The sequence below is a fragment of the Rhagoletis pomonella genome, unplaced genomic scaffold (genome assembly GCF_013731165.1).
Source record: "Rhagoletis pomonella isolate Grant_MI unplaced genomic scaffold, Rhpom_1.0 Rhpom_scaffold_00008, whole genome shotgun sequence".
NCBI classification, from domain to species: Eukaryota; Metazoa; Arthropoda; class Insecta; order Diptera; family Tephritidae; genus Rhagoletis; species Rhagoletis pomonella.
The window spans coordinates 5,902,077-5,924,299 of NW_023458562.1; the positions used below are offsets into that span (position 1 = coordinate 5,902,077).

Below are 22,223 nucleotides of genomic sequence, written 5' to 3' on the forward strand. Positions count from 1 at the left end.
AAAAGAGTATCCTTTGATAAAAAAAAAATCGGGTGCTTTTAGTGCGGTAAAACGCTCTTTTTTCCAAGGTTTGGTGCTTTTTGAAACTCTAAAGTTGGCTACACTGGGAACATCCCAGAATAACGCGGCGAAACGAGAATAAAAACGAGAGGAAACGGGAAAACGTCAAACATTACGCCGCGTTGACTTAGGGATAGCGCGCGCTGACACACGTTGCCAATGGAAAACGCAACGCTTATACCAGGTTCGGACCGACATCGAAAACATGTTGTCGTTGCTATAACTGGTTTTCGACTTAAACTTATGTTTTCGTCCATGTAAAATCTGTCAAACGAAGATAGGCCAGGGTAACGGCGCAAATTTTTTGGCGCTGACACACTTACTCCAGGGCCACTGTCGGAATCAGCACAGTGTGTTGGCGCAATTGCGCCTCTACAGGCTAAAGCACCAAAGTGAATTAATACAAGGTGATATCGGTTGAGAAAAAACTCAAGTATACCCAAGTTCAAAACCCAATAATACAACAAACCCATCATTTTCACATTCAGAAGGACCGCGACGAATTCTAGCTGTGCTGCACATTTTACAAGAGACACTTCTGTTTCGGGCGTTCTTTGCTGGTTCTTTGCGACACCCGGTGTTGTCAGTGTTCCGGTGTTGAACTAAGGTGAATTAATACAAGGTGGTATCGGTTGGGCAAAACAAGCCAAGTTCAAAACCCAAAAATACAACAAACACATAATTTTCACATTCAGAAGAGCCGCGGCTAATTTTAGCAACACCACCTTGTAAAAATTCGCCTTGTGCTGCACATTTTACAAGTGACGCTTCGCTTTTGTGTGTTCTTTGCGCCGCCCGGTGTTGTTAGTGTTCCGGTGTTGCTGGCGCCATTGCGTTACAGAGTTGCGAAAATCGGTATCGGCGCCAATAACTCAGCTCTCGGTATCAGCGCAATGGCGCGGCGCCGCACTGTGTTACCCACGGCTAAACGAAGACCAGTTTTCATTGAAAACTACTTGCAAACTCACGTTCCTTTCATTCTTTCGGTGTCTGCTCCAGTTTTTTTCGATTAATTATCGAAATGGAAGTCATATTTTCTCATCTTTAATATGCCAACTCAGTTTTATTGTTAATTGGCTGGCCAGATTAAAATATGAACAAAAGGTAAAGGTTGCTAATGATAAGAAATTGAAAGACAAAGATTTTGATTTTGTTTTCTCGTAGCAAAACTGTAAACAATGGATGAAAGAAATGTCAACGAAAACACTAACAGCCGGTGCGAACAGCTTTCAGCCCACAATCCCAAAACTCGTTTTCAAAGTGTTTTTGTTGCAAAATGTAGGTTCCTCCTTAATATTTATAAGCTTCCGTGGTAAATTATGAATATACACATGGATAAACTTGACTTTTCGTGCTCAGAAAAAATGCTAGTTTTGATTTGTGAGCTAGTTTCGATAAATATCCGATAAAAATTTGAGACGGCACCGATTTGTTCGTAATTCGAAGCGTAATTGGAGTGCGAATTACGAATGAGAGAGCGAACCATGTAATTGGGGCGCCGTGGGAAAACCATATAAACTAATTAAGCAATAAATTGTGTGCAAGATTTAATCAGGGATATCTTCCTTATGCAGAGTTTTTGCTGCATTTAAAATGGAACATTTAGCACTTTCGAACATATTTTTTCGAAGAGCGTTCATGCATCGCCTTTAGCAAATGTACATTTGGGGTGTTCAGAGTTCGTTCCAAATTGTGTCTGAAAATGTAGACGTCTACATTTTGAGACATCTTTAGCATCAAACTGTGAGCACCCCTTTCTAGCAGTCGTCGCAAAATCGTCTAAAAACTTTGCTGGTGTTGCCACACATTTCTTCTTTGCGTGCATTTTTTATATGTCGCCTTTCGATTTTGTTTCTAAAAAGTTGTAGTTATTTAACTTATTTACCAATTCCTAATATTTGTTATTTCTTTTTCTTGATTTGTTTCTTTTCATCAGAAATTGCGCTCAAATTAAATGCAAATACAAAAAACTTGCCCAATCAATAAAAAAAATGTGATTAGTATTGCCATAATGCAACCCTGCTGCGAGGTTGCAAAATGTAGACACGTAAAAAACATACCTTTGAGTGTGACAAAATGTAAACGGCGTCGTTTTCCAATTTTGTATGGGAAACAACAACACCACAGATTTTACGGTTAGAAAACGTCTTAAAATGTAGACGTCAACATTTTGAGACACTATTTGGAACGAACTGTGAACACCCCAATTTACGCGAGTTCGAAATCGTATGCTTTTGACAAACAGCCGTGTTCCAGTCGCTTATTCAGATCCGTATCTATTACTACGTTTATACGTAAGCTATTTGAAAATAAAAATAATTTGCAAATACCTACTGTTACTGTTACCGTTTATTCGATTTTGAAATTTTTTTTTAATATTGCCTGATTATAAAAAGGCAATAAAATGACCATCGAAAAGGAAAATAAAGTTAAAAATGGCAACGTCTTGATTATAAAAAGGCAATAAGATGACCATCGAAAGGGAAAATTAATCTAAGAATGGCAGCGTCTTGCGCTTATTTGCAAATAGTACCACTAATCAATACTTATTTGCGTGATTTAGTTATTTGCAAATAAAAAATTAATTCGGCGTTTATACGGCAAAGTTTACCATTTTGCAAATTGTTATTTGCAAATTATGCGTGCGTATAAACGTAGTATATTACGATCAATTCTCACGCAGAAGATAATGTGCAAAAAACCCTACTGAAAACGAAAAAAAAAAATTTAAACTAAAAATTCAATACAAAAACTTGAATTGTTTTAACCATAACCGAAAATTAGTTTGTGTATATATTCATTTGCCGGTGCAATCAATTAAAATTTCCTCACTTAATTAAGAATCAAAACAAACAGAGTTGATCACAAATTGATCCAGATTTCTATCAGCATCACATCGATGTTGAATTTGCGTATCTTTTCTTTATCCAAACAATGTAAAAGAACAAATGAAATCTCGATCGGTGATCACTGAAACGTAGCTAGCCACTGTATACACGAAAAAGCAATGTTGCCACTTTTTCTCATTAAAGCTTAGTATCCAGCTCTTAAGAAAAGCAAAAACTCCATATAAAATGACGTACAAGAAATGGCTAAGAAATTTTCTTGAGTCAAATTTCCTTAAGGCAGTACGCAGTTCTTCAGAAATTTAGTACGCTTTCTACTACGGTTTTCTAAAGTTTTTTGTGAAAAAAGAGCACAAGGCAACCCAGGTTTGCAACAGAAATATATGCCCGTTCCATTATTTCTTGAGGAAAGAGTGAGGTAACAGGCTGTGCGTTATCAAAAATGTCAAAATTCCTTGGACACACACGCGAAATAATGGCAATTTTTTCTTGACCGTTTTCTTAAGAGCTGGATACTAAGCTTAAACCATGTTCGAATCGTGGAAATTTTGGCAGATCACAGGGTTGCTTTTAGCATTTGGATTCTTAATGCAAAAATGGATTTGCATTTAGGTAGGGTTGCCAGACGTACTGCCCAAAAGAAAATATCTGGAAATGTACTCCTTTATTAGTTGTGTACTTCTTTTGTACTCCTTTTTTCAGCTATTAATATTTTATACAGGGAGTAAAATAATAACTTTTTTGAAATAAAAGGGATTTTTATAGATTTTGCGAAAAAGGAGTTTATTGCTAATTTTCCACAGATTTTACTTAAATTTTATTAATTAGTTTTTAAATTTTTACCTTCATTTGGGTTTGCCAGCGGGTTTGGGAGAAAAGCGCGAGCGGCCCGCAAGTCTTCGTCGGTTACTTTATTACATATCTTCTGTAACCATAGGCTAGTTTCCACAATTTGGTTCCTTTATACTCCGTCTTTTATCCAACATAAGGCCTCTTACTCAGCAATCGAAAACACTCGGAGTTGGTGACTGAGGATGGCATTAATTCGACCAACCCTATACAATTTTTTTTTTATACCAAGTCTAAGAAAAACAATACACCTGAAAAAGACCGGCGTGCCGCATGTACTTATCTCCCAAAGCTGACAAATGTAAATAAGGATTAAAATTTTAAAACTAGTTAATAAAGTAAAATATTTACCAAGTTAACAAAAAATACTTTTTTTCGCAAAATCTATAAAGGACCCTATTATTTTTCAAAAAACCTCTGCGACAGTTATTATTTTATGCCCTGCACTTTGCCATTCATTTGTGGCAAACACTACTTAGTAAGCAAAGTTAAGTGTGATAGAGAAAAGATGTTAGCATGGTCGGAGCCAGGTAGGTGCAGGGCGCTCGGGTATAAAAATCAGAAATATATTAAATTAATTAAAAGGCTTAAATTAAAAAAAAATGGCCATACAGTCAGGAAATGTCTAGAATTCTTTTGTAGAATTTAGTTGGGGAAACTTTCCTATAAGGGCGGTTATTGACACCCATTATTATTATTGACAGCCCATTATTTGAGCTAAACTCGAAAAAGCCCATGAACGTAGTATCATTGACTCCTAAAACTATCATTTGCATTTGGTTTTACTCAATATCGATTTAAGCTGTCGCACAGTGTAATTAATTCCGTCGAACTTAAAACTATGTCTGACTCCACATACGATATTGGAATACAAATGTATTTTATAATATAGAGGAAGCTTCGTTTTTTGATGGCAGAGATATTAAAGATCCGAAACAGTAATGCCCGTTTGCACCAATCAATTGGTGAAACTATTGTTAAGTAAATTAATAAAAGCTTCATTATTCCGTTAAACGAACTGTTGAAGATCCTTGATAAACATTAAAGAAACTGCTTGAACTATTCCTTATTTACCTCCATTTTCATTGTCAGATGTGTAAATGTGTAAACTGAGGAAATGCTACAGGTAAAACGCACTTATTTAAAAACAAAAAAATTTTAAACAAATTTTGTTAATATAATTTTACTTCACTCAAGCATAACTAAAAATTATGTTATTGTATACACGATATATTTTTAACACATGACCCCAATATTTGAAAAGTAAATATAACTGTAATTTTTACTATACCAAAAGGTTTGTCACACAGATCTTGCGGTTTTTGTTGTTGTTTTAGCGACTACTAAACCCCGCTCGGGTCGATTCATCCGTCAACGTTGTCGTACGTTTCAGCTAAGGGGAGGCCCAGGAAGTGCGTGACTTCGACAGGGTCTGTCCATAAGGACAGGGACGCCAGCTGGGTCGGGTTCTCGGAGAATGTGAAGAGGTGCCGAGAGTCATGTGGCGACTCTCTACATGCCGGGTATTGGTTGGGCACATCCTTATTAATTCTGCTCAGGTACGAGCTTAGCCTGGTGCAATAGCCCGAGCGAAGTTCGGCCATTGTGGTGCGGGTCTCCCGAGGCAGACAAAGTTCTGTCCCGTCCACGTCAGGTGGTTGTGTGCCTAGAACGGCATTCACACAGCGGGAGTCTACATAACTTGAGACCGATTCCCTGTGAATGGCGCTCAGGGCCTATCGATAAGCTGACGGGTCCAAAGGTTGTTTAATTAACCTCTGGACTTCGTCCGTCAGTCCGTAGAGATTCCTCCTGACGTGCCTTGGCGAGTGCTCTTCTGCAAGCAGCTGTCTGCTGGGATGGTCACGTCTGTGGCTCCCCGCAAGGAACTGCTTGCAGAGCATTATGTTATGCTCCTTGATTGGGAGCATCTGGGCCTCGTCATGTAGGTGGTGTTGGGGCGTTATCAGGAGGCATGCGGTCGCTGTCCGAAGTGCCATATTCTAGCAGGTCTGTAGCTTCATCCACTGCGTCCTGCTAGTCAAAGGCGACCACACGGGCGCTGCATAGTTTAGAACCGGCCCACCAATTGCCTTGTATGTTGCCAACAACGTTTCTTTATCTTTGCCCCAAGAGCTGCCGGCCAGCGACTTGAGGACATTGTGGCGGCTCTGTATTTTGTTGACAATTGCGGTTGTATGCGCCGAGAAGGAGAGCAGACTGTCGAAGGTAACTCCGATTGTTTTGGGGTCATTCACCGTCGGTATTGTTACGCCATCGACGTGAATACCCGGTAGCAGTTTGGCCTCCTTCGTCCAGGTGGTGAATAGGGTTGCCGAGGATTTCGCAGGGAATAGGGAATAAGGCTCCTTGCAGTGAAGAAGCGAAAGAGTTCGGAGAGATAACCGTATACTTTCAAGCACAAGCCATCAATTCCATTCCCAGACGCCATAATCAAGCAATCGTCAGCATAAGAGACAATATTGACTCCCTCTGGTGGTTGATGGAGCTTTGAGATATTTAATAGTAGTAATTTAATAGTAGTGGCGATAGGACACCACCCTGAGGTACCCCTGTTAAATTTTTCCTGGTCTGCTGGTTTTGTCCCTAGATATTACTGACGAGTGTCGACCACTCAGATAATTCGAAGAGTCCCTGTGGGAGTGTCTTCTAGCACCGTTGAATGACTGACATTGTCGAACGCCTTGGACAGGTCCAACGCTACTATAATGGTTCTCTCACTGGGTGGTTTCGGTTGAGGCCACGAGCTATCTAGGTGTTTATGGCGTTAAGTGCTGTTGTTGTGCTGTGCACTTTTCGGAAAACATTATGATACTCCGCTGGGGTCAGGTGATTCGTGAACTACGGGAGTAGCAAGGCCTCTAGTGTCTTCGCTACCGAGGAAAGGAGGGTTATCAGATGATTGAGGCCATTGAAAAATTGAGGACCTCCGTTAGGCACGCTACTCCCACAGGACTCAAAATTTTCAGCATCGACGTGCATATTCTGTCAGGTCCTATGGCCTTGTAGGCTTTCGCCTTCTCGATGGCTACCCTTACCTCACCGCTGATGAAAACAAGAGGCGCACTAAGTTTTGGCAGTTTGTGCAGCTATCTGGTCACTCGACGTTTGGATTTATCCTACGGAGGGTGCAGAATCAACTGCCGGCTAAAATAGCTCTCGCATCTCTCCAGGTCCGACGAAGCGTGGTCACCAAAGTCCATTTCAATTCTTCGTCACGCTTCGCCGGGTTGGACAAGTTGCAGGTCTTCAGATGCTCTTCCCATTTCTTCCGCTTATGTATGTTCACAAGTTGCCGAATCTCCGAGTTGAGATCCGTAATACGGGTATTTCCGGGGTCGGCCTGACGAAGGTTATCACGCTCATCGGATAGAACAGCCGCTTCAGTAGGAAAGTTCGGACGTGGATCCGTGATAAATCCTACTGGGATGAAGCGAGCTGCAGCAGCAGTGACAACCCTGTGGAATTTACGTTCACCTACGTGAACATCGGTTGGTATGGGTAGTGAAGGCGCTTTAAGTAACATCCGCGAAGCCTTTCCAGTCAGCTTTGGAAAAGTTGACATAGGTCCGGTGAACCGCGGAAGAAAAGTCGGTTGGTTTATCAATCGAGATGACTATGGGCAGATGGTCTGATGCTAAGGCCATCATAGGTCGCCATGATTCGCTGTTTATCAGACCAGATAGATGTGTTCGACAGGCTTGAGTGCCAAAGATCGTAGTGCGCGTTAAAGTCCCCAACAAGCATACGGTTTTCGCCTCTGAGTAGCGTACCTATATCGGGGTTATATCCTGCCGGGAAGCTGGTGACATGGGGTATATATACGTTAAATATTTCGAGCTCAACATCGCCTGACCGGATAGCAATACCCTGACATTCTAGGATGGTATCATGCGGTCGATGTCTGCTCCGATAAGACGATACTGCACGGTGTGGTGCGTGATGAACGCTAAGCCACCAACATTATCTCGCTAGCGATCTCGACAGTGCCGCCCTGTGGTGGGGGTCGGCGTCGCAGTTGGGACTTGCGGCCGTGCAGCGCAACACGGGCCCTGGAAATTCCTCGTTGAATCTCGCGTGGTGCGCAGACCTGAACATGCCCTAAAGTGGCACCAGCTAAGGCAGGTGTTGCACTTGGCTGATGTCACATTACGGAATATCCTGGTCTGACACACCGTGCAGATTGTTTTAGAAACCAGGAGATGTTAGCGGTAGCGTGTGGGTGGTAATGGAGTTTTTGATCTGTGTTTGTGTTGAACTGGTAAGGCGTTTACTTCTAGTCGGGTTTTTAAGCACTCTCTTAATCTCTGGTTTTCGCACTTAAGCGCTTCACTGGAAATGAATAAATAATTATATTAACGATTATTAATTATTCACATACTTTATATCCATGTATTTAAATTTTTGCTTCCAGCCGTTTTTGCGACTCCTTTACTCCAGATTGCAGTGCCTCACTGTAACCGTTACAAACATATTACAAGCGTACTTTAAATTTAAACGTACATATGTATTTAACTTACATTTTCTGTTCTAAGCAAGCCAAACTATTCACAAATTGAATTTTGTTGGTCGCAGCTTCCAACATTGGCAATCTTGAAGGCGGCAGAACATTTCCCTGCCCTATAAATCCACCCTTAATTATTGGGACCGCGCCCTTTTTCTGGACGACCCGATCTGGGGCAACTTCCAGCAATGGCGATCTGGCCGGTGCCGCAGCATTTCCCTGGACTGCCATTTACACGAAGGTCACAGCCTCGAGGAATTCACCAAAGTTTTCCTGGTCGGATTGTCCACCGTTAATTGTAGAGACCGCACATTTTTTAAGGACCGCTCGTCTTGCCAATTCTGGAAAGTAAACTAAGTTCATGACTGTTTCTTTAAAAAAGTAATTATGTAAAACTCGAGTTATGCCGGTACGTAGAACCGGCTGTCGTGGGATCTTGAGGTGCCGGATGATGATGAACATGTAAATTTAAGAGCCGCGGTTGTACTTTCATGTAGGTGTTCTTTCTTAGAGAAAACAAATCGCTATACATTTATTAGAAAGTTAAAATTTTTTTGCAGTGGAAAATCCGCTTAAATACAGACGCAGTTTTTAATTTCTCGCCTTTTTGGCAAAGTAAGAGCTACTAATGGGGTGCAATGGGGTATAGTCGTTGCGCTGGGTATGCAGTTACAGTTGCATGGCTATACTGAATCCCGACTATTGCGTCCTCGTTCGCGCACTCTGGGCAACGTGAGCAATCCATGTGCGAGGTGCGGTAACCAATCCGAGTGGAGCCTTGGATCACGGCAGAAAGAGAGGGAGCTTCGGTGGAGCCAATCCGACTTATTCGGTTCAAGGGCTCACTGGAGTGTGCAACGTCTGTTCACCAGTAGGCGCGGCTACAAGCGGATGTCTGCTTGGAGCATGCGGCTCGCTATATAAACGTGTATTTGGTTGCGAAACCACCTAAGTCCTAGCAATAGGTTGTGCGCTGGGTTTGGGACCCGCCACGTAAAAACCACAGTGAAGAAGCAAGGCAAAGCCTCAGATGAGAAACACCCCCCCACCCCCTCATGATGACAACCACGGCAAACGTTTAAAGGACTACGATTTGAGGGCATGCACCTGGAATGTCCGGACCCTTAATGGGGAAGGTGCCTCTGCCCGGCTGGTTGATATCCTCGGGAAGACAAAGGCTGACATCACCGCCATACAAGAAATGCGATGGACCTGGCAAGGAAAAGTAAGCGTGAAGCCTTACGACGTCTACTACAGTTGCCACGTAAAGGAGAGCAAATTCGGTTTTGGATTCGTGGTAGGAGAGAGACGGTGTGTACTCCTGTGAGAACAATAATGGCGACCTAGTAACCGTTGTCCAGAGCGTACTTAAATTATGGAGGGATCACTTTTCCGCCCTACTAAATGGTAGCAGCACGGAAAGTTGTGGAGAAGACCCGTGCCCGCAGTCGATGATGACGGAGTCGACGTTCCACCGCCTAACTATGACGAGGTACGAATAGCAAAAACGCGGCTGAAAAACAAGAAAGCTGCTGGAGCTGACAGCCTGCCAGCTGAGCTATTCAAGTACGGCGGCGAGGAGTTGATAAGGTGAATGCATCAACTCTTGTGCAGAATATGGTCAGATGAACGCATGCCCGACGACTGGAATTTAAGTGTGCTCTGCCCAATCCACAAGAAAGGTGACCCCGCCATTCGCGCCAACTACCGCGGGATCAGCCTTCTAAGCATAGGTTACAAGGTTTTATCGAGCGTATTGTGTGAAAGACTGAAGCCCACCGTCAATGAACTGATTGGGCCTTATCAGTGTGGCTTTAGACCTGGCAAATCCACCATAGACCAGGTATTCACAATACGCCAAATCTTGGAAAAGGATCTACACTCACCACCTATTTGTCGACTTTAAAGCCGCTTTTGACAGCACTAAAAGGAGTTGCCTATACGCCGCTATGTCTGAATTTGGCATCCCCTCAAAACTCATACGGCTGTGTAAAATGACGTTGAGAAATACCACCAGCTCCGTCAGAATTGGGAAAGACCTCTCCGAGCCGTTCGCCACAAAACGGGGTTTCAGACAGGGCGACTCCCTTTCATGTGACTTCTTTAATCTGATGTTGGAGAAGATAATAAGAGCTGCAGAGCTGAACCGCTCAGGAACAATATACTACAAGAGCGTGCAATTGCTGGCTTATGCCAATGACATCGACATCATCGGTAACAAAAACCGCGCAGTCTGTTCTGCCTTTTCCAAGTTGGATAGGGAAGCTAAGCGAATGGGTCTGGTGGTAAACGAGGACAAGACGAAGTATCTCCCGTCATCAAACCAAGAATGATAGAATACAAATGCGCCGTTCAGAGAGGATTTTTGAGAATAACTTTTGTGTGACGTCACACTGGTGCAATTGCGAGAGAAATGCCAAAACATGAGCAAGAATGGAAGAAGAAGAAAAAATGTTGCAAGGAAAGCGTAAACAAGTTGCACCAGTGTGACGTCATGCAAACAACGATTCTGCCAAATTCGTCAAGAGAGGAATAGCGGTCGGAGATCGGCGCAACCTTTGTATTCTCTCAATCGTGTCATCAAACAAACAGTCAGCACATTCGCGCCTTGGCACCCACGTCACTGTTGACAGTTACAATTTCGAAAAAGTAGAGAATTTCGTTTACTTGGGAACCAGCATTAACACCGATAATAATGTCAGCATTGAAATCCAAAGCGGAATCACTCTTGCCAACAAGTGCTACTTTGGACTGAGTTGGCAATTCAGGTGTAAAGTCCTCTCTCGACGTACGAAAACCTCGCTCTCTAAGTCACTCATCATGCCCGTGGTGGTATATGGCGCAGAAGCATGGACAATGACAACATCCGATGAGTCGGCTCTTGGAGTGTTTGAGAGAAAGATTTTGCGGAAGATTTACGGGCCTTTAGGCATTGGCGACGGCGAGTACCGCAGACGATGGAACGATGAGCTTTACAACGATATGGACATAGTGCAGCGAATTAAAATACAGCGGCTACGCTGCCTTGGTCATTTCATTCGAATGGACACCGACGGTCCAGCTCTGAAAGTATTCAACTCGAAACCCGCTGGTGGTAGCAGAGGAAGAGGGAGGCCCCCAATGCGATGGAAAGATCAGGTGGAGAAGGACTTGGCGTCAGTTGGCACAGAGGAGAAACGACTGGCGTGCTTTGCTGAACTCGGCCAAAATCGCTTAGAAGAGCTACTAAATCGTCACTCACATATATACTCGAGACCACTTACGGCATGAGTGCAGAATACGGCCCGTTAAGCTAGAAGAAAAGAAGTGGGCGTGGTCTGCCCTTTTTTTATTCTAATTGTGTGGAAATTTTTTGTGCATAAGTGCAGAATACGGCCGGTTAAGCAAAAAAAAAACTAAAAAGTGGTCGTTGTCCGCTCTTTTTCTAATGTTATAAAATTTCTTTTGGGGCAAACTTATATTGCAGGTGCTATGGAGTGCCAAAGGAGGAATTTTCGAAAAACCGGCCTTAAGCTGGTGCCACATAAAACTTATGCTGCGCTTTACGTGACAGATAAGATTAATTGCATGAAAATCCACAAAGCATGCCACATAGATGTTGTTGTTGTAGCGGCTACAACAACCCCGCCCAGATCGGTTAATATCTCAGTCATTGTCGTCAAGTTCCACTAACAGCAGCCCTAAGAAGCGTGCAGCCGCCATTGGGTCGGTCCACAGGGAAAAAACCGTTAGGGTTGTTGGGTTTTCCGGGCATGCGAAGAGATGTTTCGAGTCGTGAGGGGTCTCTCCGCATGCCGGACACTCATTTGGCACATCCGCGTTTAGTCTGCTCAGGTATGAATTTAACCTGCTGCAGTAGCCAGAGCGAAGTTGGGCTATTGTGGTTCTTGTCTCCGGAGGTAGATGAAGCTCCGTCTCATCAATGTCCGGTGATTGTGTGCCTAGAATGGCATTCACAGGTCTGGACAATACATAACTCGACTCTGACTCCCTGTGAATGCCGTTCAGGGCCTGTCGATATGCTGCAGCAGCTGCCCATAATCCTGGTGGGTGCGAGGTCGTTCATTGTGCAGAATGTCGAATCGCCTATCTGCTCAGCCAAGTCTGTTCCCCTACGATAGTTTGACAGGCTTGAGTGCCAAAGATCGTGGTGCGCTTTAAAGTCACTACCATACGGTTTTCACTTGTGAGGAGCGCACCTATATCAAGGTGATATCCTGCCGGGCAGCAGGTGACAGGGGTATGTACACGTTAAATATTTTGAGCTCAACATCGCCTGACCGGGTAGCAATGCCCTGACATTCTAGGGTGGTATCCCTGCGGTCGATGTCTGCTTCGATAAGACGATACTGCACGGTGTGGTGCGTGATGAACGCTAAGCCGCCACCATTATATCGTTCGCGATCTCGACGGTGCACGTTGTACCCGGCACAATTCAACAATGTTGAATTGCTGTGCAACTTCGTTTCTTAGCCCGCAGCTATCAATATACTATGCCATGAAGACGAAGTTCCTCGTCCAATCTCGCGTGGTGTGCAGACCTGAACATACCCTAAAGTGGCACCAGCCAAGGCAGGTGTTGCACTTGACTGATGTCACATTACGGAATATCCTGGTCTGACATACCGTGCAGATTGTAGGAAGAACCAAGAGTTGTTGGCGGCGGCGTGTGGGTGGTGGTGCGGTTATGTATGTTCTGTGGTCAGTCGTGATTGTGGTGTGGTCTATTGTGTTGTTATATTGTTGTGCTGTGGTATTTGTGTGGAGCTGCTCATGTGGACTGGGGTTAGCCGTGGGGGCTGCTCTATTTGAGCAGCAGGGGGCCACAAACGACGTGGTCCACTGCCGATGTGTCCGTAATCCTGAGCATACTCTGAGGTGACTCCACCCCTCGCCAGCATTGCACTTGACTGAGGTGGAGTTGTGGTGTAGTCGTCTCTGGCATATACAGCAGGTGTAGGTTTCTGGCCCTAGGTGTGCCTCGATGCCATCCCTGAGCAGAAAAATGCGTAGCCAATGTAGCCCTATGGAAGAAAAACTTCTGAGATACTTCGCCGACCTTAACGGGGTTAGATCGCCGAAACAACAGCCCTTGGTCGGGTAAAACCCGAATCATTCCGGTACGTAGAACCAGCTGTTGTGGGAATAGATTGTTGAAGCTGCTGCGCGAAGCGAAAAGATGGTCAACTCTCATATTTTTGCGCGTTTTAACAATTTGAGTTTTCATGTAGAAACATAAAACGTAATTACATTACGACGCGTTTCGGTCCCCCTATTAACAATCTGGAGGGGGAGGGCTAATATTATTAACAATTTAAAAGTTATAAACAAAAAACTTTTGTTAAATTTCATTGTTTTCTATGAGCAATTACCACGTCAAAAATGCACTAAATCACCAGTTTCAACTTCTAAAACACTATTAAAGGGTCTCCGGTTATTATTTTATGCAAACAAAATCATTTATTCACTTTTATTTTATATATTTCGTTAATAAACCGTAGTACAAGGGGGTATAGGCGTTGCGCTGGGTATGCAGGTACAGTTGCATGGCTATACTCAATCCCGACTCTTGCGTCCTCGTTCGCGCACTCTGGGCAACGTTAGCAACCCATGTGCGAGATGCGGTAACCAATCCGAGTGGATCCTTGGGTCACGGCAGAAAGAGAGGGAGCTTCGGTGGGGCCACTCCGACTTATTCGGTTCAAGGGCTCACTGAAGTCTGCAGCGTCTGTTCACCAGTAGGTGCGGCTGCAAGCGGGTGTCTGCTTGGAGCAAGCGGCTCGCTATATAAACGTGTATTTGGTTGCGAAAGCACCCCCGTCCCAGCGAATGGGGTGTGCGTTGGGCTTGGGACCCGCCACGTAAAAACCACTTCCAGTGAAGAAGCAAGGCAAAGCCTCGGATGAGACCCCCCTTATTGCGACGACCACGGCAAACGTTTAAAGGACTACGATTTGAGGGCATGCACCTGGAATGTCCGGACCCTTAATGGGGAAGGTGCCTCTGCCCGACTGGTTGATGTCCTCGTAAGGACAAAAGCTGATATCACCGCCATCCAAGAAATGCGTTGGACGGGGCAAGGCAAGCAATGTCTGGGGCCTTGCGACGTCTACTACAGCTGCCATGTAAAGGAGCGCAAATTCGGAGTTGGGTTTGTAGTGGGAGAGAGACTCCGTCGCCGAGTACTGTCGTTCACCCCGGTGGACGAGCGTCTAGCCACAATCCGCATCAAAGCGAGATTCTTCAACCTCTCGCTCATCTGCGCCCATGCCCCGACGGAAGAGAAGGATGAGGCATCCAAGGATCTCTTCTATGAGCGCTTGGACCCCACATACGAGCGCTGCCCCCGTCATGATATCAAAATCGTGCTTGGCGACTTCAATGCCAGGGTGGGCAAGGAAGGAATCTTTGGAACCACCGTCGGAAAATTCAGCCTCCATGACGAAACGTCCGACAACGGATTTAGGCTGATCGACTTTGCCAGGGCCCGAAACATGGTAGTATGCAGTACTAGGTTCAAGCATAAAAAGATCCATCAAGCTACGTGGCTGTCTCCGGATCGAAATACGAGAAACCATTCGATCATGTTGGGATAGATGGAAGGCACGCTTCCAGTGTTTTAGACGTACGAACACTCCGAGGCCCAAACATCGACTTGGACCAATATCTTGTTGCAGCCAAGATACGCACCCGCCCCTGTGCAGCAAAAAATGTGCGCCCAAATAAGCAAGGAAAGCTTAACGTCGAAAAGCTGCAATCACAACAGACAGCCAGCGCTTTAGCAACTCGACTCTCACACCTGCTCTCAGAGAGCACTCTTCAACAAACCGACATATGCGAGCAGTGGAACCACATTTCCCGCTCATTAAGTACCGCCGCCGAAGAAGTAGTCGGATTTCAGCGAGCCAGAAAAAAAACTGGCGCTATGTGGGACCGCTATAGGGATCTGAAGAGGTAAGCGAGACGTATTTGCCGCAATAAAAAGAGAGAGGCCGAAATACGTGAGTGCGAAGAGCTTGAAATGCTGGCCGACAGGAAGAATGCCCGAAAATTTTGCCAGAGAGTTAGGCGACTTACGGAAGGTTTAAAGACCGGGGCGTACTCCTGTAAGAACAATAATGGCGACCTAGTAACTGATGTCCAGAGCGTACTTAAGAAACGTACTGGAGAAACACTTTTCCGCCCTAATAAATGGTAGCAGCACGGAAAGTTGTGGAGAAGAAGAACCCGAGCCCGTAGTCGATGATGACGGAGTCGACATTCCTCCGCCTGACTATGACGAGGTACGTATAGCAATAACGCGGCTGAAAAACAACAAAGCTGCTGGAGCTGACAGCCTGCCAGCTGAGCTATTCAAGTACGGTGGCGAGGAGTTGATAAGGTGCATGCATCAACTCTTGTGCAGAATATGGTCAGATAAACGCATGCCCGATGGCTGGAATTTAAGTGTGCTGTGCCCAATCCACAAGAAAGGTGACCCCGCCAACTACCGCGGGATCAGCCTTCTAAGCATAGGTTACAAGATTTTATCAAGCGCATTGTGTGAAAGACTGAAGCCCACCGTCAATGAACTGATTGGGCCTTATCAGTGTGACTTTAGACCTGGCAAATCCACCATGGACCAGGTATTCACAATACGCCAAATCTTGGAAAAGGATCGTCACTCACCACCTATTTGTCGACTTTAAAGCCGCTTTTGACAGCACTAAAAGGAGTTGCTTATACGCCGCTATGTCTGAATTTGGCATCCCCTCAAAACTCATACGGCTGTGTAAAATGACGTTGAGCAATACCACCAGCTCCGTCAGAATTGGGAAAGACCTCTCCGAGCCGTTCGCCACAAAACGGGGTTTCAGACAGGGCGACTCCCTTTCATGTGACTTCTTTAATCTGATGTTGGAGAAGATAATAAGAGCTGCAGAACTGAACCGCTCAGAAACAATTTATTACAAGAGCGTGCAATTGCTGGCTTATGCCCATGACATCGACATCATCGGTAACAAAAACCGCGAAGTCTGTTCTGCCTTTTCCAAGTTCGAGAGGGAAGCAAAGCGAAAGGGTCTGGTGGTAAACGAGGACAAGGCGAAGTTTCTCCTGTCCAGTGTTGCCAATTTAGCTGTTTCCCGGCTAGATTTAGCCGGTTGCGATTGCAAATAGCCGGAGAAATTTCGGTTTAGCCGGAAGCCGATTTGTTAGCCGTTTTGTAAAAAAATAGCCGTTTTTAGCCGATTTTGCTATTTACATTGTTTTCTTAAAATTCAAATATATATGTTTTAATTTTTGACTAAGCGATCCAAAATCTGTTGGAAATGGCTACTAGCCTTATCGCGGAGGCAGGTTTATATAAAATTGGCCCCATTTCGCTTATTTTTATTTTACACGAATATATTTTTTCTAAAGAAGGCCGTAACGGGGATTTTCTTCATAAAATGTTTGTTATGGATTTAAGTGTGAAATTTTATTCGCAAGCTTAGAAAATAACAAATTGTTTCACAGTTTGCTATTTTCAAGCACTATGTACACTAAAGTGGTCCAAAAATGTATGTAAAAAAATAAGGTCGGATTTTTAATGCCGCCACCCCCTAGGATTGTTATACACCGAAAAAAATATACCCATATTTTTTATTTTGAAATAAAAAATAATTTAGGTAGTGCTCAAAGTGCTCAAAGTTTTCCATGTATTTTATATGGAAAAAAAACCACTTTTCGTAGAAATAGTGTAGAATTCTTGAAAACCAATATTTTTCGATCGGAAAACGTTACTTATCTTCAGGAGATTCTCAGTAATAATACTCAATTTTTCTTTTACAATTTTTTTATGGTAACTATATTTTAATAGGTCCTCCAAAGCCATTAGAAAATGCAATGGGGGTACCAATAAGAAATCTTTAGTCATAAAAAATGGTTAAATAAACAGTTGGATATTAATACTGGAAGTCTCTTGAAGAGAACCACAGTTTTCCGATCGAAAAATATTGATTGTCAAGAGTTTTATACCATTTCTACGAAAAATAGTTTTTTCTCCATATAAAATACATGGAAAACTTTGAGCGCTTTGAGCACTGCCTAAATATTTTTTGATTTCAAAATAAAAAGATAGGGGTATATTTTTTTCGATATAGATCAATCCTAGGGTGTGCCGGCATTAAAACTCCGACTTTATTTTTTTGGACCACTCTAATGTACACACATGGATTTATTTAAACTAACTTTTTTTCCTGAGAACTTATTTAAATTCCGAAAACCGAGGGCCCACTTGAATTTAAAGAACCAATACTGAAATGCGTCAAAATGAAGGTAAAAGAGCACAAATTTCGATGTAAAGCAAAACTCTCTGGGAAGACAATAGGTTTGTTCGTCGAAAATGCAGCGAAAATTATCACTCAAAATATCAGTTAGTAAGAAAAAATGCTCCCAAATTCTATCTCAAACAGAGAAACTTGCAAATTTCTGCACGAACGCAAATTTGAGGGAACTTGCAAGTTTCCCTGCCGGCTAGTGTCCACGGTTGCATTTCAAACATAAGAAATTTGTATAGAATTTTAAAATTATTTCAAAAGGGCCAAAAAGAGGATCTAGGATTCTTGCTAGTCCGACTTTCTTCAACATACGTTTCAATTTCTTTGCCGTACTAACTATCGCGTTTCCTATATCGACTCTGGTTGAGATTGCATTCCGAGGGCTTTTCAAATCATTGGAATTAATTAAGTAAACAAGTACTTACTTAAATTTTTCATTTTAAAATCGCTCAAGTTTGTAAATTTTTAAATTTGACGAACCTGTTTATTTAAATTATCGTCGACAAAAAATCCAACGATGTGCCACAATCACATGTTTTTCCTAATTGCAAATTCTTGCTGGCAAAATTTTTTCCAGCTTGACTTTGCAACTTCTCTCCAAGAACTAGTATTTCTACTTATGATTTATTTAAATAAATTTCACATAAATTTAGTTGAAACAGTTTAGCCGTTTTTAGCCAGATTTTTTGCCCATTTAGCCGGTTCGTCCAAAAAGATCAGGCAACACTGCTCCTGTCATCAAACAAACAGTCAGCACATTCGCGCCTTGGCACCCACGCCACCGTTGACAGTTACAATTTCGAGAAAGTAAAGAATTTCGTTTACTTGGGAACCAGCATTAACACCGATAATAATGTCAACATTGAAATCCAACGCAGGATCACTCTTGCAAACAAGTGCTACTTTGGACTGAGTAGGCAATTCAGGAGTAAAGTCCTCTCTCGACGTACGAAAACCACGCTCTATAAGTCACTCATCATGCCCGTGCTGCTATATGGCGCAGAAGCTTGGACAATGACAACATCCGATGAGGCGGCTCTTGGAGTGTTTGAGAGAAAGATTTTGCGGAAGATTTACGGGCCTTTACGCGTTGGCGATGGCGAATACCGCAGACGATGGAACGATGAGCTGTATGAGCTTTACAACGATATGGACATAGTGCAGCGAATTAACCCTAGAACACACACCCAGAAAATACCACGTAAACACACACCCGGGATACGTTTGTACCCGGGACCTTATTTTGCGGTTTTTTTAATGCTTATTCAACCGATTTCTATGATTTTTTTTTTGAAATGTATATTTTAATATATAACAAGTATTTTGTCTTTTGTTTCATTCGAATATTCCTACTGGTTCCAGCGATATGGGCAAATAAAGTCAGGACATGCAACAGTGGATTTTTGTTTTTGTTGTTGTCCTGATAAATGCAAAACAAAATAATATAATTTATAATAATATACTTGTACAGTAACAACGAATACACATTTTGGTTTTTATTTCATTGAAATATTCTACCTGGTTCAAAAGATATGTGCAAAAAGGTCGCGCAAGGTATGGGTACGTAGGTAGCAAATACACTGGTATAACTGGTTTTTGTATTTTATATGCAGCTGCAAGGGTTGTTTTCACACGAGGTGTTGTTATAAATGCTGCCTGTTGATACTTTCATTATTGTTTTGGTGCTCAAAAGTGTAAGAAGTGAAAATATAAGTGAAAATAAATATAACTGAAACTATAAATAACTGGATACGAAATGACTTCAAGAAGAAACGAATATTTATCAAGTGCAGCATATAGAAGGTAAAAAATGTAAAATAAGCAACAATGTAAACATATACTAATTTTTTTTATTATGCAGGCTAACTGAGGAACAGCGAGAATCATATATACAATCTTTATTTGATGAAATTTGTGACGATGACGCTCCCTATGACTTTGACTGATGAAGAAGAAATTCAAATCAATGACATTGAAATTGCTGATGACGATGCTGAAGTTTCGCAAAGTGCCGCAGAAGTATTACCTGATTATGCGGACTATGAGGATGATGAAGAAGACGATGAAGAAGAAGAAGTAGAAGAAAATAATGAATTACCTGCTAGTGCCGAAAAATTTGTTGCACGTGATGGTACTGAGTGGATGAAAGAACCAAATGTAAGTCGTCAGGTACTCAGACAAAATATTATAAGAGAACGTTCTGGACCAGCTAGATGCACTGAAATGTTGTCAATAGAGCAAACATTCAAATGTTTCATGAACGTTGAAATGGCTGATATAATTATGCGCCACACAAATAAGTTAGCAAAAGAAACTTATAATGCTTACAACAATGCGCATCCAAACACAACTCCTAAGTCATGGACGCCTGTGTAAATAACAGAGCTGTATGCATTTTTTGGCATACTTATTATGACTGGTGCGAACCATAGCAATGGAGAACATGTTCGAGATTTATGGAGCGTCAAAAACTATCCTTTATATCGCGCCACAATGGGAGTCAACCGTTTCTGTTCGATATTGCGGTTCCTAAGATTTGACTATAAAAACACTCGTGCAACACGCTTACTAACTGATAAAGCAGCACCGATTAGTGAGTTGTGGACGATGATGAACAATAATCTTGCTGCACATTACAAGCCCAGCTCATGCTTGATGATTGATGAACAATTATTTCCTTACCGTGGACGCACACGGTTTACGCAGTACATACCGTCAAAACCTGCTAAATATGGTATCAAGGTTTGGTGGATTTGCGATGCCACAAATGCATATCCACTGCATGGACAAATATATACTGGCCAAGCAGAAACTGGTAGGGAAACGAACCAAGGCGAACGAGTGGTGAAGGATTTGTCTGCCAAATACCAAGGAAGTGGCCGAAACATTACAATGGACAATTTGTTTACGACCTTGCCAGTTGCAGAACTGCTTCTCACCTGGAAACTCACGATCGTTGGAACTTTGCGCAAAAACAAATCATATATTCCTCAAGAAATGAAGCAGAACAAAAACAGGACAATTGGTTCAACGACATTTGGCTTCAAAAATAATGTGACAATGTGCTCTTATGTTCCCAAAAAAAATAAAGCAGTAATTTTGCTTTCGACCATGCATAATGATGCTGAAATAGCTGACAGTGGGAAGCCTGAAATAATTGAATATTATAATCGTACCAAAGGTGGTGTTGATCGAATGGACCAAATGTTTGCGGAATATCCAACACAAAGACAAACAAAACGATGGCCACTAGCGATGTTCTTCAACATGTTGGACATTACAGCTCTTGCAACCTACATTGTCTACGATTTGAATAACCCTATGTTGCCTTGGAGAACAAACAACAAGCGTAAGCAGATCCTGCGCAGATCCTGACCGGTGGAATCAATGGTGTCAACAGCAGCATCAACATCTGCCGCAGCGCGCACGCCAAAACCTGTGTCCGGATCTTGCTATTTATGTTACGCACAAGAGGAAAAACGCCGTAGAAAAACCAGAAAGCTGTGCGACAAATGTAAGAAGCCAATGTGTCTTGAACATTCGGTCACATCAACAAATTGCTCTATTTGCCATGATTTTCCTTAGATATAAGATGCATTTTTATAATTTTTATAATAAAAGTCAATAATATAATGTGTGAAATGAATATTTTTAATTTTTCAAATAAAAAAATAATATAAAAAATGTTTTTTTTTTATTATTATGAGGATTTTTACTATTGGGGTACAAACGTATCCCGGGTGTGTGTTTACGTATATAATGTGTTTGGAAGGCTGTAGCTCCTGAACCAATGGTCCGATCTGGTTCAAATTTTGAATTTGAACTCAAAACTAAATAATCTTCCTAGATCCGAAGTTAGCGGTATAGAGTTATAGCGGTTCAAAAGTTACAACACTTCAAAGTTGAAAGTGCATACATTTGTACCCGGGTGTGTGTTCTAGGGTTAAAATACAGCGGCTCCGCTGGCTTGGTCATGTCGTTCGAATGGACACCGACGCTCCAGAGGAACGACGTAGCAGAGGAAAGGAACGACCCCACTGCGATGGAAAGATCAGGTGGAGGACTTGGCTTCACTTGGCGTTTCCAATTGACGTCAGTTGGCACAGAGGAGAAAAAACTGGCGTGCTTTGCTGAACTCGGCCAAAATCGCTTAGGCGGTTATAGCGCCAAAGAAGAAGAAGTAATAAAACAGAGTAAACAAACCTCAGTATATCCAGTAAAAAAACTGTGGTGAAGTCCTTTATGGGGATAAAGTTTCCATAGGTGAAATTTTAGGTAGCACACAATTTCTTACACGCATGGTTGCTTTTCAGCACTCATGAAAGAAACTAAAGAAATATTTGAAAAAGTTCATAAAGTACATTAATTTTTGAAAGAAATACCATATAATGTATGTACTGTGGTTAATAATATCAAAAAATGTATTAGAACCACCGTTTAATGTTGTATTTGGTACAAATTAATATTGCTGACCCGAACGCTCTGCGCCTTGCTACTGAATAATAGATTTACTTAAAATTACATCCCTGGTCCTTGTTCTTTCTGTATCGCATCGTGGTGAATTCACATTTCTCAGAAATTTGACAACAAAACAAAGGGCGTATTTTATTTGCTAATTTTTGCGATTTCTATTGTTTGATGTAA

General features: G+C 42.5%; 1 protein-coding gene and 1 long non-coding RNA gene across 5 annotated transcripts in view; one reads left to right on the forward strand and one right to left on the reverse strand.

Annotated features, from left to right (window-relative positions):
* Positions 1–22,223, forward strand: part of LOC118744130 (netrin receptor unc-5) — a 307,531-nt gene that overhangs the window by 44,246 nt on the left and 241,062 nt on the right. The gene's annotated exons all lie outside the window — the stretch shown is intronic.
* Positions 7,964–8,626, reverse strand: LOC118744131. The gene is made up of 3 exons (XR_004993507.1): positions 8,297–8,626; positions 8,158–8,230; positions 7,964–8,108 (listed from the first exon to the last, which is right to left on the reverse strand). It is a non-coding gene; the product is annotated as an uncharacterized LOC118744131 (long non-coding RNA).